The sequence below is a fragment of the Protopterus annectens genome, chromosome 8.part0, assembly GCF_019279795.1.
Source record: "Protopterus annectens isolate FY-2018-M chromosome 8.part0, PAN1.0, whole genome shotgun sequence".
In the NCBI taxonomy this organism is placed as follows: Eukaryota; Metazoa; Chordata; order Ceratodontiformes; family Protopteridae; genus Protopterus; species Protopterus annectens.
In genome coordinates this window covers 459,545,880-459,564,494 of record NC_056741.1, presented here as the reverse complement: position 1 = coordinate 459,564,494, position 18,615 = coordinate 459,545,880, and the positions used below count along the sequence as shown (strand labels likewise).

At 41.8% G+C, this 18,615-nt stretch overlaps 1 protein-coding gene across 1 annotated transcript in view; it reads right to left on the bottom strand.

Annotated features, from left to right (window-relative positions):
- Window positions 1-18,615, bottom strand: part of ITGA10 (integrin subunit alpha 10) — an 837,220-nt gene that overhangs the window by 801,041 nt on the left and 17,564 nt on the right. The window lies entirely within an intron of this gene.

Genomic DNA, 18,615 nt, shown 5'->3' with positions numbered 1-18,615 from the left:
TCCCTGCTTGGCGGAGGCACAGCACACTAGCCTCACACAGTGCCTTATGTGACCTACTTTACAGTGGCACAGCAGCCTACTGTACTGGGGAGGCAGACACCAAGCACACTTTGGCTAAGCTTTCATTCCCTAGGGCTAACAGCTTAGTGTTGACCACTACACCCATATGTTTAATTGTCAGATGCACAATATTTGTTGCTGATAGACTGTTTGCAGGTCTTTATTGCCATAGCATTCCCTGTTTCTATGAACAAATTGTGTATCTGTGGAAGATGTTTGAATATGAGAGGGATCCACTATATCACTTATGTCTCTGTAGTCATTTAACTGTGTGCACTGGGCAGATTGCTGTAATGTGGTTGGTTCCTGGAATAACACGTACAAATACCAGATATGTGTGGCAAACTGCTAAACTGAGATATGGCCCAAGTGTGTGAGCATGCCCAGTTCAGGCTTTCCATGGCATGTTGTCTGACATATGTCTCATTTATCAAAGTGTGCGAGCATGCCCAGTGTGAGCTTTCCATATGTTGAACTCTGCAGCCCACCACATTTGTGGATGAGTGTGAACTTCAACAATATCTCACGTTTATGGTTGTGTGTTGTGTGTCATGTTGTGTACTTACTGTCCAACTGCTTTGTGTCTGAACACAGCAGGGATTATACTGTGCCTGCAGGGTTTGCATGGGATACTTTGCATACAGTTGTCAACATCCTTTCATACTGACCTAACACTGTAGTACCGTATAGTGTACTGGTTCAGTACTTTCACTGTGGTGGACAGTATCCTGGGCTTTAGTCCTATCACTGCTTTAAATTTTCATAGTGAGCACAACAGACTGGTTAGAAGCCAGTTGTGCACATCTGACCATGTTGCATTATGTTCAGATATGAACTACTTAAACCAGGCTTGTCCAACATTGGTAGTGTATTCCACAACATAGGTGTACATTGGCAAACACTAGCGATGTGCCCTAGTCCATTTCTAATGCTAGTCGGAGAGTGTGTTTGTCCTTCGACACACATTGTAACTGGAGTTTGCCATGACATATGTCATGGTTAGTATACTGTGCCTCCGTCTACCCGTGACATAACAGTGATACCCAGGGTAAATCTACCATCTCCCATCCACTCATCAAGATTCCTCTTGAGGAGAGTCGATGAGTGACTCTCTGGCTAACCTGTACTGGGAGTTTACTCAAGAGTGGGGGTGGCTTCTGTGTCATGGATCATTCAGTACAGCTTGTCCTATGTATGTCAGTGCTGGGGTTCAGGTCTCTCATGTGCATAGCTCACTGCCATTCAGATTGTACAAGGTGCAGCATGTTCATTGATTCCAGCTTGGACATGGCTTTATACATCAGGCACAGCTTGCCTCTGGGTGGGCAGTATGGCAGTGTGTGGAGCTGCAGTTTGTTTAATCAGGCAACACATGGCATCTGTTCAAGCTCTTTGATACTCCTGGTGAGGTACTTTTGGGGTCTTTCCAGTTGATGGAGGTGTCTGCTGAGGTACATCCCACAGGGGCTATTGTAGTCAATTGTAACGCTGATGAAGGATGACTGCAGAGCCACAATGACCTCCCCTGATCTAGATCTGACAACCTTCATGATTAGGTGGGTATATGGTATGTTTCTGTAACCACTACAGCCACATGCTTGTCCAATGTAGGATATCTATCAACTTGTGTCCCCAGGTCTCTTATTACATGTTAAGTACTTAATGGGTTAACACCTATGTGGTAATTGGTGGGCACTTACTGTATATCCACAGGGGTTGACTTTACACTTTTCTGAAATTAGCTTGCTAACATGGCTATGGCACCAGTTGTCTGTTTCTATGTGGCCCTTTTGTGGGATGCTTGTGTCAGCTGGAGGGTCAGATATGGTGGCCAGTTTGTAGTCCTCTGCAAACTTGTTCAGACACAGTCCTTCCATGTTGGCCTGTACCTATGGGACATATATACCAAACCAGGGAGGTCCCAGGACCAAGCCTTGTGGGATGCCAGTTATATCTGGTTTGTAGTCTGACATGGCTGCAGCATTTCTGACCATGTCAGTTCTGTCCTTGGTCTGGTTTGCAACCCCTCTACTGACATAGGGGTTTATATTTAAACCGGTGAGCTTATCTATAATGAACACGTGGGGTATTGTATGGAAGCCTTTGCAAGGTCCAGCTACGCTGTGTGGACCACATTCCCCTCATCAATGACCTTAATGACTGTTTCAAATGAGTCAAACATGTTTAAGGGGCAGGATCTGCACTTAAGAAAGCCACACTGGGTAGGGGCCAGTGTCAGTAGGTCCCCAATATCTTTATGTCTGCGGTACATGCTGATCCTTTCCATAGCTTTGCAGACCAAGCTTGTCAGGATTCTGGAGTGGTAGTTTGCAATATCCATTCAGGCAACACCTTTGTTGAGAAGGTCCACTGTTGTTGTACACTGCTCTTTGGGTACATATCCTGTGGTAAGGCTGACATTGAGCAGTAGTGTTATTTGGCATTCCATTCTTCTTGGAGTCCATGTTGGACTCAGCCCAGGACACCATCTCATACCATTGATGCTGTGTGTTTTGCTTTGTAGATGCTGGCTGTTACCTCAGCATCTGCAATGTCAGGGGGCCAGCACTCTGCTGGGATAGATATTTTGCATTTTGGGGGGGGGGAGTTTGCACTGCACCTGTTAGGTTGGATGTTGGCAATATGTGTGTGTGTTTGGTACGTTGTTTGTAATATTTGAGTAATTCAGAGCATATCTGTGAATTCCCAACAAGGTTCCTACCATCAGTTAAGAAAGCCTTGTGATTATCCTTAGTGTCCTGTACAATTTGTATCTTCATAGGTTCATAGGTTCATACTAGGCTATCTGCCCTAGGGCATTTATAAGCCTAGCCAGAGTGTGTGTGGCTTTCGCCACCCCTTGCTATGTGAATATTATGGCCATTTATGATTTACTTTACTGTGCCTCTGTCTGGACGTGACACAGTGAAGACTCCCAGTGTACATCTACGATCATCCATCCAATTCGCAAGATTCCTGTTGAAGAGAGTCAGTGAGGGGCTCTGCCTAACATGGAGTGGGATTCTGTTCCAGGGTATAGGGAGCCTCTGGGTTATGTATCTGTCCCTCCAGCACATCCTATTTCATTATGTGTTGAGGTTGACATCTCTCACTCTCACAGCTTTGATGGATTTGGGTTTTCTGGGGTGGAGCATGTCCATTACTCCTGTGTTGGACATGGCCTTGTACAACAGGCATACAACGCCTCTGTGTAGGCAGTATGTGACTGCATTCAGCTGGGATGTCTACAGCCAGGCAGCATATGACATATATTTGAGACCCTTTATCCTCTTGGTGAGGTACCTTTGAGGTCTTTCTAACTGCTGCAGGTGTCGGGTAAGGTACATCCCAAATGATGCATTGTACTAGATTATGGGTCTGATAAGAGAACAGTATAGGGGCACAATGACCTCTGTTGACATAGATGTGAATCCTTTCATGATATGGTGTCTAATATAGACAGTCTTCCTAGCCATGTTGGCAATGTGAGTGTCACATAACAGGTTACTGTCCACTTGTGTCCCTAGGTCCTGATTACTCCTTCCATACATAATGGATTACCACCTATGTGGTAATTTGTGAGTACCTTGTTTGGTATTTGGTGAGACATTCATACTGTCCAGTGTCTTCAGGATGGCTGAGTGGGGTTCCTGTGTGTGAGTGTGTGGTCTGTAGCATGCTACAGACTGTACAGCAGTTTTGCCTATGGTTAGTTGCACATGGGTGGTCTCCGCTGCTTCGTGCATTGTCAGTTACCTGGACGTGTGGGTGTCTGTGCTGAATATGGATACTCCCCCTCCTTTTATGTTTTGGTCCAGGTTTTGGGGCCATAACGCATGATATGAGGTATAACCTGGTAGTGCTGGTGTGCTGTCAGGAGCCTTGCTGCAGGTTTCTGACACTGCACGGACATCGATGTTCTCCATACTGGGGAGGGCCTCGGGAGCATGCATAATGAAGTTTACACGTCTGGAATTGGTCAGCATTACCCTTATATTTCTTTCCACTTATGTTTTCTAGGGAGGTGGGTTAGTCTTTTCAGCCTTGCCTATGAAAGGCTCTATGGAGGTGGCAAGAGCCTTATCCAATATCCAGATGCCCAGGGGTAACAGGTGCAAGCCATCCCTGGAACAGCAGCATGGCTTGTCAAGCATGACATCCCAAGCAGACAGACATTGGATCCCCTTGGAATGACACCAGTAATTGTGCCACTTGTTAAAGCTGATCATTCTGTGTTTGTACTGTGACATCATTCTTGGTGAGGGTAGAATGCTGCACACAGTCAGTGTCATACCCGCCTGGACTACATAATCGGAGAGCTCATCTATGTCTCTTTTCATGTAGTCCGGGGAGGTACATCTCAGGTCATTCACGCCAGCATGGACAATGACTGCATCATATTTCTACTAGCTTTGGGGTGACCTGCGTACTTCTGTTATGTGGCGTATTGTAGCAGCCTACTGGCAGCTTACTGTATCCTTTCCCTTGTTCAGTCTGGTGAGTGGGACAGCAGTGTGTCTGACTATGGAGTCACCTATTACAACTGTATCAGGCATGTTGTTTCTCCTTCTGGCCTGTGACTGTTTGGCACACCAGCTTTGTGTACTATGTGTTGCATGTGCTATGTTTGGAGGTAGTGGTTGCTTGGGTGTCTGCTTTGGAGGATTCTGTTGATGTGGTGTGTTTGTAATTAGGGCCTCTGGGAATGTTTTTCTGTGTTTATGTCTTTGGTTTGCAGTTGTGATAGGTCTATGTGAGACTGGGTTTGTGGTGTGTGTGGTTACCTTCTCCTCCTGACTAGTTTTGACAGTACTGAGTTGAGAGAGCTCAGCCTCCGATTTGGATAAATGGTTGCATCTCTCACATATATTTGTATTTCTTGGGGGGAGGTGAGGGTTGTCTTTGTACTTGGGGCAGGTGTAACATTGCCTCAAGATTCACAGATTCAACTTGTTGTAGCTGGCCTTAGTGGATTGTATGTGTGGACATAATTTATTGCCATACTACTGATCAGTGATTACTTCCCTTTTTATGTTTGCTCTATCATGTAGTAGCTTCCTCATTCTCTTGCATGGTTTGGTAATGGCTGGAGTCCACCATGCCAGATGCCTGCGTGTATGGCATTGTGTCTTGGTTTTATTTGAGATTGCATAATCCAAGCATTCCTGGCAGTGTTCATGTAATGCCTGTATAACAGGTTCTGAGGTGTGGCCCATATTTTGCACCTGCACAGGGCCTTTAATGGATTCCACATCAGTTTGGAGGAGTGCAACTTTTGCTTTACACATGTTTTTCACTGTAGTTTTCTGGCCAGGGACTGTGGTCAGGATGTGTATATCCGGTGTGATTACTCTATGGTCTGGTCTTACCAGTGAGGGATACACTTCTCATCTTGCCATCCAGTACCCATGTTGCTGATTATCACATCCAGTATGCTTACCCCTCTTGTGGGAGTGGTATGTTGTTCCTGGGCATTTTGGTTTATGGATTCTAGGTACTTTTGTCCTACAGTGTTGGAGCTAGTATAATGCTCCCAGTCTATGTTTGGGTATTTTCAGTCACCCAATATAATGTGGTTTGGAGGGCTTGATATATTCATGTATTCCAACATAGGCCAAGTGCAGTTCCTGGTGTTAGGACGGTAGTCTGTAGCAGGCTATAAACTGGGAGGCAGTTTTAGCCACTGTTACTTGACCATGGCTAGTCCATGCTGCTTCTTGTTGTGGTACCAACATGGGGGTGTGGTTATCCTTAACAATTATTGCTAGTCACCCTCCTTTTATAGCTTGTTCCATGTTTTGAGGCTGTACAGCACAGTATGAGGTGTAACCTGGTAGTGTTAGGGTGCTGTTGTGAGCCTTGACCCAGTTTTCTGTTACAGGACAGATATCAGCATTCTCCATACTGGGGGAGGTTAGACTGCATGCATCTTGCTGTTTAGACTTCTGGCATTGGGTAGCATTACATCTAGGTTCTTATCCCTTGTGATACCTATGGAGGTGGGTTTGTGTTTTGAGCCTTACCTATTCAAGGCACGCTGTGGGTAACAACAGCCTTTGCCAGTATCTATAAGGCCTGGACTGATAGGTGCACGCCACCCCTAGCAGGTGGAGTATCATGTCATGCTCAGCATGTCATCCCAGGCTGGCACACATTGGATCCCCTTTGACTAACTGCAATACTTCAGCCAATTATTGCAATTGATCATCTCATCATCATATTGTGGCATCATGTTTGGTGAGGGTAGGATGTTAGTCAGGGTCATCAAGTTTGCATATACTACATGGTGTTACATTGCTTAACACATGGCATTCATGCCTCAGGTGGTGCTGCAGGGCTGCCTCTGTCGGATGCACATACTACACTCCCTGTACATGTTTGAGAGCAGGTTATGTCATTTTAGGCATCCCTGTTATTATATGAGTGAGTCAGAGAGGGGTATCATTCCCAGGGTTCCTACTGAGCCAGTGTATGTTCTATGCGTTGCCTGTTTGCCAAGGTCAGGGCATACTGGGCACGCCTCCTTCTGCCTACTGGGGCAGGCTCAGGTTGTTCCTCCTCCGAGTCACACTCTGCCTGTGATGGCCTTGGCAATAGTGGGGGGCTGTTTGGCCCGGCCCTATGCTGGTCCTGCTGCAGCTGTTTTCGCAAGATCATATTATGTAGCATAGCACATACCATGACAATTTGGGTACATGTAGTTGGTGAGTACTGCAAGGCTCCACCAGATGTGTCCAGACACCGGAACTGTGACTTGAGCAGCCCAAACACATGCTCTATTACATTACGTGTTTGTGTGTGTGCCTCATTATGGCATTCCTGTTCAGGGGTGTGTGCATTTCTGATGGGTGTCATCAGCCACGGCTCCAGTGCATAACCTGCATCCCCCACTAGGTGTCCATGTGGGATGTCCCCATTGGCAAATGTCTGGTACAGCTGCGTCAAATGCCAGATATGGGAATCATGGTAGCTCCCAGGGCAGCCAGCACACACATTCGTTATTATGCCCTGGGCATCACACACGACCTGGCAGTTGATGGAGGGGAAGCCCTTGCATTTAATGTAGGCCCTACCTCGCTCACCGGCTGGTGCTTTGATGCGTATGTGCGTGCAGTCTATTGCACCCACTACCTCAGGGTATTCCACTATTTGCTGGAAGAGACGCATATTGCTGGCCAATACCTCACGGGCATTGGGGAAATATACATGATCACCGACATGTGCTGACATGGGATCCAGGAACTGGTGCAGTACCCTGGAGGCTGATGCCTGTGATATCCCCATCATATCACCAGTTGGTCTCTGGAAGGTACCTGTTGCTAGTATTCTTAGGCCAACACATACCTTGATTTCCACTGGGATGGATTCCCCTCTGTTGATTCTGTGTGTGAGGAGTGGCCTGCACAGCTCAACAATTTGCTGCAGGAGGTCTCTGTCCACTCTATAGCGCTCCACTATCTCCAGCTCATGTAACCCATGGTAGGTGACCCTGGGCCTGTACACTCTTCTCCGTCTCCTCACTGTGGGTTGTCTGGCACCATTTGCATTGTCACCACCCTCAGCAAGTTGCCTATGTCTCCTTATGACAGCTATGGCAGCCCCTAGCATTTCTGCTCTGAGTTCAGCTTTTTCAGTTTTCACTTCTAATAGCTTACTCCTGTCTTGCAGTGTCTCTTGAGAGAAACATCCTGCACTGCTGTTTGCAGAGTTTTAAGTGCTTGGCTGGGCTACTATTCTGCCTGTGTAATTGCCTGCTTCTAATTGTTTTCACCTGCTAGCTCCAGCAGTATTCCCTGCTAGCTTCCTACTAATTCTGTTGCTTCCTTTTTCCTCTCTGTTTCCTCAGGTGGGAGCAACGTGCATACCAGCAGAAACACGCTTACAGTGGCTTTCACATGCACACACATGCTTACACGGTTTAGAATCTTCTTATTTGGGTTAAAACACGTGCACACCAGCGCAAACAGTCTTACAAGTCTGTCAACAGGCTCCCACATGCTCAGTCTGCCTTACACGCGGGCACACTGCCCTACTCATACCTCATGGCGTGCACACGTGCGCATTCGCGCCCAGCAAAAACTTTGGTGTAAGCAACAGTGTACACCTTCCATTTCTTGACTTTCCCATGCTTATCTTGTGGCACTCCTCTTTCCATGATATGTGTCTGACATCTGTCATGTAACACTGACCTCCAATGAACTGCATTTCTTTCTTCCATTCCCCCCTGTGATGTCACCTATCTCCTACTCTGTTCCTCCTCCTTATGTAACTCTTACACTACTCAGAATGTGCTCATTTGCTATGTGACAGTGGGATTCAGTATCCTAACACTCATTTACATCAGATTGCCTACTAATGCTTAGTTACATGTCTTAGACTCAGCTTCCCCCCTTAGCAACCACTAAACGGTGGCCATGTTGTTTTTGGTCTGCTGGTCCCTGCATTGTAAATCCATGTATTGCATAAAACCCACATTTGTGGGTTTATAACCTTCATTTTTATGTTTTATATCGTACAGCCCATTTGCGTGGGGCTGCGCTGCGTTTAAACAAAAAATTATTTATTTCTCAATTTTGCATTGAGGTACCTTGCCAATGGCCACATATTTGGCCATTGGCATGCTGCCTGACACATATGCACCCTTTATTTGGAGCTGACAAGGCTCCATTTTGTTTTTTTGCAGAAACGTACTCAGTTGTCAACTGAGTACATTTCTGCAGCTAAAACGGCTCTTACACGGGCTGGTTTGGGCTTCATGGATCGCTAATCTACCGCATTTGCATGCCTTTCGGCTGCAAGTGAGGTGATTAGCATATCCACACCCACTCCGTGTAAGAGACGTTTTAGATGGTCTCTTACATGGAATTTCGGGCTGTTCCTGGATCGCGAGGGCTGCATGGAGTCTTACACTACTCTTAGACTCCGTGCAAGCCTTTGTGAATCCTGCCCTATGTGTTCATGGGAAGTTCTGTATTGTGACTAATTTATATTTGTCTATCTTTATACGTTTAAAACACTGGAATTGCTACATATGGAGAGATGATAAAAAATCGACAAGCAAAGGAAAGTAGTATTGCTGGAATTGAATTAATTTTCAGTTCTTGGTGAGTACCTTCATGACGTAGACCCTGTTTTTACAAAATCTCATCAAAATGACACTGATATGTAGACTGTATTTTATATAGTATATATCATAGACACAAGTAGGTTAAAAAAATAATAAAGACAGCTAGCTACACAAGTCCCAGTATAAAAAAGTGCCCAATCCTGGTAGACGCACTGGTGCCAGGACTGGAAAAAATGACAGTGTAGAATCATCAAGACTCAGAAACATTCCTTCAATGGGGTTGGGCCAGGCTCAGGAGGAGGAGAGGCCACCTAATGTAGATGGAAGTAGTATTCCACAAAAACTACAAAAACTGACAGGCCAAAAAAGAGCCATAAAGATGACAGAGTGGATTACAGAGGAAAATAAATAAATGATGTGTTGTTAGCATTATGCAAAAAGCCCAGATTTCCAGATAGAAGATATTCAAAAAGATTAAGAGAAAAAATAGAGGAAAGAAAAATACTTTCACAAGCAAAACTGTAAAAAGCTTCAATTGCAAATTTGTTTTCATTAATACAACAGATTAATGAAAAACAATATATAGACCAAGAAACCTCCGGCCATTTGCAAAAGAAGCAACTGGGAAATGTGAAACATAAAGAAAAAAACCTAGAGATTCTTGAAAGGTATAAAAAATAAACATGGAGATGGGAAAGAAAGAGAGATCTGCTATGGTATAATATGTATGCAAATGAGCAAGTCAAACTAATCAATACAAAAAAGCAGCTCCAATGATATTTGAAGAAAAATACAGGCAAAGGCACCCTGATATGGAAAATTTCACGATACAAAAAATAAGATCACAAAGTGGGAATATAGAGCAGATTAGCAAAGTAGAAGTTAAACAAATAGAAGATGAAGTTATGGAATACCTGCAAAGTGAAGGATTTATTGCAGAAAGTCTAACACAGGTTATGTCACAGCATGATGAAACAACGAGTCCCCAAAGTTAGGAAAACAGGTGAAGCAGCAGACATCTGAAAAAGAAATATGGACATGGGAAAGGTAAAGAGATTTAATATGGTGCAATATTTATGCAAATGAGAAAACAAAATTGATCAGTACAAAAAAAAGCAGCACCAAAGATGTTTGAAGAGAAATACAGGCAAAGACATCTGAATATGGAAAAATTTACAATACAAAAAAAAAAAATAAGAAAGCAAGGGAGAAAGTAGAAAAGAGGATTAGTAATGAGAAGTTAAGGAAACAGAAATTGAAATCATGGATTGCATGCATGGTGAAGAATATAGTGTAGAAAATCTAACTCTGGTAATGGCAGAACACGATGGAACAGAGAGCCCCCAAATTAAAGAGAAACAGATACAATGGGAAGCATCTGATCAGTTGCCACATGAAGATACTCTGGAGCCTCCAGGAGGAAACCAGTACAAAGGTTCAGCTGGAGTCACACAGCAAGGGGAGGAACAGGACATGGTGGCAACTCTGACACAGTCAATGTTGTGAAATGACAGGCCAGTCAGTTCCTATGTGAAATAGCAACAGATGATGCAGGATGCAGCTGAAGAGAATATGTCACAGGAAGATGTTCTGGAACTTTCTGTAGAATACTCACAGAAAACAGAGAATAAAGAATGTGTCCTCAGTTTAGAAGAAAAAAATCTAAGGGAAGAGTTGCTTGATTTAATAGAGATGGATAGGCATATTAAGATCAATGAAAGAAGTAGATTACAGATGGAGAGACATGTTAAGATTGATGAAAGAAATAGATTACAGAAAGTCAATATGAATCAAAATGTTAGAAGTCTGATAAAACAAATGAACACAGTAATCAAGACTATTAACAGAAATTTACATGATATAACAGAAGTAAAGAGAATATATTGCCGTGCAGAAAAATTAATAACAGATAAAGTCTTACCACAAGAATACAGGACAATAAGGGAAAGGAAGGGGAGAAATCAAATGCCATCATGGAAGTACTGAACACAGAAAACAGTAAAGCAATTAAGACATGAAGTTCCACTGTTAGAAGAGTACTGAAGAGGGAACAGATCAACAAATATACTTAGAAAGATAGACATTATAAAAGCAATGTACAGTATTAGGACAGATCAAGAGCTATTGCAAATAATAAACTAAATATATCAGCAAAGGCAGAAAAACTTAAAAGATATGCAGATAAATATAAAGAAAAAATACAAAACAAGCAATTCACTGATGATCCCAAAAATGTTTGTAGAGAGTTGGGAAACAAAGCAAAAGGAATAGAAGTACCACCAAGAAAAAGAGAAACAGACACATTTTGGAGAAATATCTATGAAGACCCTATGGAACTTAACAAATATGCTGAATAGATAGAAGAAGAAGAGGAAACAGTAAGAAACTCAAATGTACAGAATATGAAATGGGATGAAGTAACAGCCAGAGAAAATAAAATTAAGAAAAGCTCCTAAATGGAAAACCCCAGACGCAGATGCAGTAACTAACTTCTGGCTAAAAGTATTAACATCTTTACATGATGATTTACCCTGACTAAGAACTACTTATATGCACACCCCGAGCACACACCGACCTATTTAACAATAGGAAAAATGATACTCCTCCTTAAGAGTGAACCTGCAATCTATCCTAAAAACTATAGACCAATAATTTACCTTCTAACAATGTATAAAATATATTCTGGAATTGATGCCGACAGAGTTTATAGTCATTTAGAAGAAAGCTCAATTATGGCAATAGACAAAAGGGTAACAAAAGAAAGTCATACGAAACAAAAGATCATTTGTTGTTAAATAAAGTCATAAAGGAGAATTGTAAAAAGGGGAAGAATCTAAGTGTGGCATGGAGAGATTACAAAAGAAGCATTTCACAACATTCCACATTCACAGATAAAGGAGTTCTAATACATGTATAAGATACACCCTACATTGATCGATTACATTGCAGTGACCATGAAACAGTAGCAAACAACTTTGCAGATAAGCCATGATGTTGTTGTTGTTGTGTCTTTCGGCTTATCCCGGTTAGGGGTCGCCACAGCGAAACTCTGGTCTGCTAATGTTTGGCAGTGGATTTTTATGTGCCGAGTTACCAGCCCTGATGCACAACCTTCAACGAAGGCACGTCCATTCACGCATGCCTCCACACAGAAGACGCTCTAGCTGAGAATCGAACGCAACAACATCTTGCTGTGAGGCGACAACACTACCGCAGCACCACTACCGCGGAGGTAAAGAACAAATTATTATCCTAGAGATAAAAATTTTAAGGGGGATATTCCAGGATGACTGTTTGTCACCACTGCTCTTTTGTCTTGCCCTTAACCCATTAAGCTGTCTACTTATCAGATTAGGTTATGGTTAGAATTTAGCTCCCAGACAACAGAAAAGTGCAAAGACTTCTCATCTTCTTCTAGTGGATGTTTTAAAAATGTATAGTTTATTAGATGAGGAGCTGAAAGCACAACTGGAAGTGGTCAAAACTTTCTCACATGATATAAGAATCTCATTAAGGCAAAAGTAGCATTTTATGCAAGAAAGCTGCAGCACCAGGAAAATATCAGTCTTGGACAGAAATGTGATGTAACGGTACTTGAGCAGGAGGGATTGTTTAAATATTTGGGAACTGATGAAGGATCGACAAGAAAACATGAACAAATGAAAACAAAACTCAGCAAAGAATGTTTTAGAAGACTAAAATTAATACTGAAAACAGCCATTACATATAGGAACAAGTCCAAGTTATAAACCAATTTGCTCTTCCTGTTCTAACTCACAGTTTGGGGTGATTGACTGGACCCAAAAGATATTGGATTCGTTGGACAGGAAAACAAGAAAAATGCTTCATGTTTATCATATGATATATAAAAATGAGTGTATACCAAGATTATATCCCTCGTTCTGAAGGAGGTATGAGCCTCCTTGAAACTGATTACATGTATAGACCTGCAATCACATAACTGCATACTTATCCACTGACCTCATCAGATCTAAACATAATGAAAGTTTTGAAACATGAAAAGAAGAAATCTAAGATGACTTCCTTGTTTAGTTTAGCAGAAGCATATTGGTGTCAAGCAGGAATGGAACCAAACAAGAAGTAGACAAAACTCAAGTGGCAAATGAATGTGCCAAAAAAAAAAAAGAAATAATATAAGGAGAAGCATCAGATGAAAAGTCAAGACATGTGGAAGAGGTATAGAGTTGCACGTATGGAAAACTGGAATGGTTAAGGAGAGGTGAATTTAAACCAAAGGATGAAAGGTTAGTATTAGCTGCCCAGGACAGTGTGTTACATACATGTTGGTTTACAAAGTCCACTGAATATGAGGGAGAATTAAACAAATGCAGGTTCTGTAAAACAGAACTGGAAACAGTTGCACATCTTGTTGCTAGGTATGATGCACTAATAGCAGAGGGCTTGTATACTGAAAGGCATAATAATGTGGCAAGACTGCTACACTAAGGACTGTGGAAACATTACAGTACTGAAATAACTGATAGGCATTGGAAACGTGAGCCACCAAATATTATAGAGAATGATGAAGTTTATTTTATATCAAATGGGATCATCCATTACTAACAGTTCAAAAAACAGATGTGAGAAAACCAGATATAGTAGTCCATGAAAAGACAACAAAAGTAAACTTTATCATTGAAATTCCAAATTCTCCAAAAGCATTATTGTTTTGATAATGCATTACTTTGTGCTGATGTATTACACCACTGCCTGACTCCGTCAGCAGCCATCAGCAACCATAACCCCTCTATCTGCTCTCCTACCCCTTACTACAGTCCATCTCTGTGTTCCTGTTTCTCCTTCCCTTTCTTACATTAGCCTTATAACTGTTCCCTACTCCATTATCTGTCCTTCCCCTTTTCCTAACTCCTGTATTCTCCTCCCAAGGTTACCCTAAACCTAAACAAATAGGGGTCTGTCATCTTCTTTCCCCTGTAGACAACCTAGTCTCTCTCCCTACCTCATTTCTCTATTGTTTCTGCCTGCAGGTCTGCCCTTCACTATATATCCCCTTCTACTATCCGGTAGAGTCCTGTCTATATTGTCTGCTCCACGATCCTCTCCCTACTCCCCGTTACCACCTTCTCCCTGACTAGTCCACCCTATCTTTTTCTCCCTGTACTGGTTTCACTTCTTTTTCTCTCCTCTCTTATACTACTCCCTTAACCCCTGCATAATCTCAACTTTATTTACTGCTCCTCTGTCTCCTGCCCTGGTCTTCTACCTTACTGATTGTCTCTCTCCCTCTGATCTCACCTTACTTGTGTGTGCCCGCTCCCTCCCTACCCCCAATTCCCACCCACCCCAGGGTCCTCCTCTTATACCTCACTAGACACTCCCCCTATCTCTCCCTACCAATCCTCTTCCACTTTAATAATTCTATTCCACTATTCTCCTTCATCCCTCTTAGCCTCTCTCCATAGATTGACTCTCTACTGGTACTTTGACTTACACTATCACACTACCTACATCCACCCTTTATTCACTAATTACCATGCCTCCTACACTCAAAGCTTTGTTCACACATATCTTACTCTTCACCTCTACTATAACCTTCCTATCTATACCTTATTACTTCACCTTCCTTGAAAAGATTACTCTATATGAACAAAACCTTCACCTCCAACAAACTTTACCTACCTCTTCTCAGAAAACCCTCAATCATAGTAACATAACCTGTTCCTCTAACTTTCTACTACCAAGATACCACAGATCATCTCATACTTCATACTACTTAAACAAAAGGTACCCATATATCATCCCCAAGATCCTTAAATCCCAACTTTGTTCACAGAGGAACCTCCTCCTACATGGTGACATTCATCCCAATCCTGGCCCTAATACCAACATTAATGTAAGTCCAAGTAATATGTCTACTACAATACCTCCATCCTGTACTAATTCAGCCAACTCCCTTCTAATAGCTCACCTTAACATTAGGAGCTTAAATAATAAAACTCACCACCTCCATTCCCTCCTAGACTTACACTCATTTGATATCCTATGTCTCACAGAAACTTGGCTAAAACCCTCTACTAAAGACCAAGAAATCACCCCTCCTGGCTTTAATATACTGAGATGTGACCGCACAAAGAAGAAGGGTGGAGGAATAGCCATTATCTATAAATCTAATCTTCAAGTTACTCTCTATAATGAACTTCCATCTCTAGACTCCAAAGCCGAAATTTTATCCATCAAACTGCTAATTAACAACAACAAATCTATATATATAATTTGTTTGTACCTTCCCCCTGGAAAGAATTCCCATATTCTTGAGGAATTACTTAGTTCACTTTCAAACCAACTACCCCAAGAAACCATAATACTTGGTGACGTCAACATTGACTGGTTAACCTGTTCATCCCAGCACCCTACTAGCCATATAAATCTCTATGGGTTCTCACAATTAATGACCACTCCAACTAGAATTCATAAACCTAATAAAAAGGAAACAACTCTAGACTGGATCCTTATTAATAACCATCCTAACTTCTACACTCCAGGAACACTCCCTGATAATATTAGCGATCATATGCTCACTTATATTATTAGACAAAAATTGCATGTCCCAACTACCCATAAACTCAAGACATCTCGCTCAAACAGATTCTTCAATCCTGAACAGTTCCTCACAGAACTAAAAGCATGTAACTGGTCTCCACTAACCCACCTTGAACTTAATGAAGCTGTGACCTACTTTAATACCAATTTTCTACAGATCCTTGACTTTCATGCTCCCATTCGCACTACTAGGATAAGATCCAAAACGACACCTTGGCTAACAAAACAAACTAAGAACAAAATGATCCTTAGAAATAAAATTTGGGCTAAATGGAGAGCTACTAAATGTCCTTTAGATCACCTCCTCTTTAAACAATTAAGAAATGCCACTAAGAAAGATGCTCTCACAGATAAAAAGGAATTTTATCTTCACCTACAACAAACTAGTCAACAAACCCCGCAAAGATTCTGGTCAGGCATTAACAAACTTCTTAATCCAGGAAATACAACTACTCCCACACCTTCTGGCTTTAACCTTAGCAACTCCACTCTGATCCCAGATGCCTTCAACAACTATTTTACAGAAGTTATTCAAACCCTAGCTAATTCACTACCCACATCTACTCCTACCTTATCTAATACTTCTAATACCTCCTCTAACACCTTTCACATTCAACCTGTTGCCACATCTCTTATCTATAAGCTTCTCAAGAAACTTAAACCTTGCACTCCATCTGCTGACCAACTCCCATCTGAATACCTACAAATTGCTGCAGAAGCTATAGCCTACCCTATTTCCATACTTATTAATAGAACTATCTCTGAAGGAAAAATCCCCACCATATGGAAAATATCTCACATCATCCCCCTACATAAAGGGGGCTCCTCTACTGAGCTCTCAAACTTTCGCCCTATTGCCTTACTCTCCCCTTTATCAAAGATCATGGAAAGATGCATACACAAACAATTTCTTACCTACCTTCTACAAAACAGACTTCTAGCTAATTGTCAACATGGTTTTAGACCTTCCCACAGCACTACAACTGCCCTCCTTTCCTTTACTGACATTATTAATAATAATAAGAACAATAATCTCCTCTCCTCTGCACTATTCCTAGACCTGTCAAAAGCCTTTGACATGGTTAACCATAACATACTTCTTGACAAACTAAATCTCTATTGTCTGAGCTCTCAAGCACTTCAATGGTTTAGGAGCTATCTCCAACACAGGCAACAAGCAGTTCTATGGGAGAATAACCTATCTTCCTTACTACCAGGAAACATAGGTGTTCCACAAGGCTCAATCTTAGGTCCCTTGCTTTTTTCCCTTTTTATTAATGACTTACATGTAAACATTCCCCAAGCCATCTGCATTCAATATGCCGATGACTCAACTTTAATCTGTTCTGCTAATAATGTTTCCTCACTCCAATCCCTAACTCAAACAGCTTTCCATAAAGTTGAAAATTGGTTTATGGAACATTCCCAACTTCTAAATCCCCCCCCAAAAAAACTTCTTCTCTTTTCTCCTACTCTCAAATCTTCCCCACCTTTCTTCTCCATCTCCTCTAATAATGCCACCTGTATAAGCCCAGACATGACCACTCGCCTATTAGGTATTACTATTGATAACCGTCTTAATTTTGATCACCATATTGATAACACCATCAAATTAGTTAACAAAAAAATAGGTACTCTCTACAGAATTAAACCCTTTCTTACCCCAGCAGCTAGAAAAACCATTGCCCAAACCCACCTGATCTCTACTCTTTTCTATGCCTCTGCCATATATACTAACTTATCAAAAAATAACATTACCAAACTCTCTACCTGCTACAACAGTATAACTAGATTCATTACGGCTACACCCTTCAGAACTCACCACTGTCTTAACCTCAGACAACTGGATTGGTTAGAACTTAATAGCCACTTACTCTATCAACAACTAACTATCATTCATAAGTCCCTTTACTACCCAGATGCTACCCCTAGCCTTACAAAACTAATTACCCCTTATAAAAACCTAGCCACACTCCGATCTGCTAACAAACTACTAGTAGCCTCGACTAAATCTTACAATAAAGCTGGTGACTCATTATTTTCAAATTCTGTTGGGAAAATCTGGAACCAACTCCCTCAAGAAATAACTAACCTTGACTCCACATCCCTTTTTAAAAAACATATCAAAGAGCACCTAAAAACCCACTGGCTATGTCCCTGTGCTAACCCTGACTGAAAACACTACCCCCTTACTCCTACTTCACTCACTCTCCCCTGTTTCTTGCCTCTAAATACCACACTTACTGATACCAGCTACTTCCTTATTTTGAATCCTCTATACATTTTACCTATTCTCTCTTTCATCTTTACTCTAGGCAACTTAGGGGCTTCCTAATCAGCTCTTTTTTACTCTTACTTTCTTTCCTGCTTACCTGAAATCTCTGTTTTTAACCAGCTGTTTCATTTATAGTTGTTAATTATGATTTTGGGTTGACTAGTCTGTTTCTGTTTTTCTCTTTTACTCTTTTAGTATTACTCATGCTTACCATTGTATCATTATGTACATTTGCTTGCTATTGTCTTTTTTATTGTAAATGTTTGCTTACTGCCTGTATTTTGGAGCTTTTCTCCCCGGGCCTCTACTGAAAATGGATATATGTCCAGCTAGACTAGCCCGGTCAACAAATGTAAAATAAAATAAAATAATAAAATAAATAAATTGCTACACCCAGTGATTACACTGCCTTACATACAGAGTGATGCAAAATCATAAAATACCAGGATTTGCAGATATGGAAGAAGGATACCCAGACAGTTCCAATAGTAGTAGGAACAATGGGTTTCAAAAAATGAATTTACAGTATTATTTAGATATGCTACTGATATATGTAACTACATATGAACTGCAGAAGGAGTCAGTTCTGGGCACATTGTGGGTGCTGCAAAGAGCACTTTTAGCTAACATC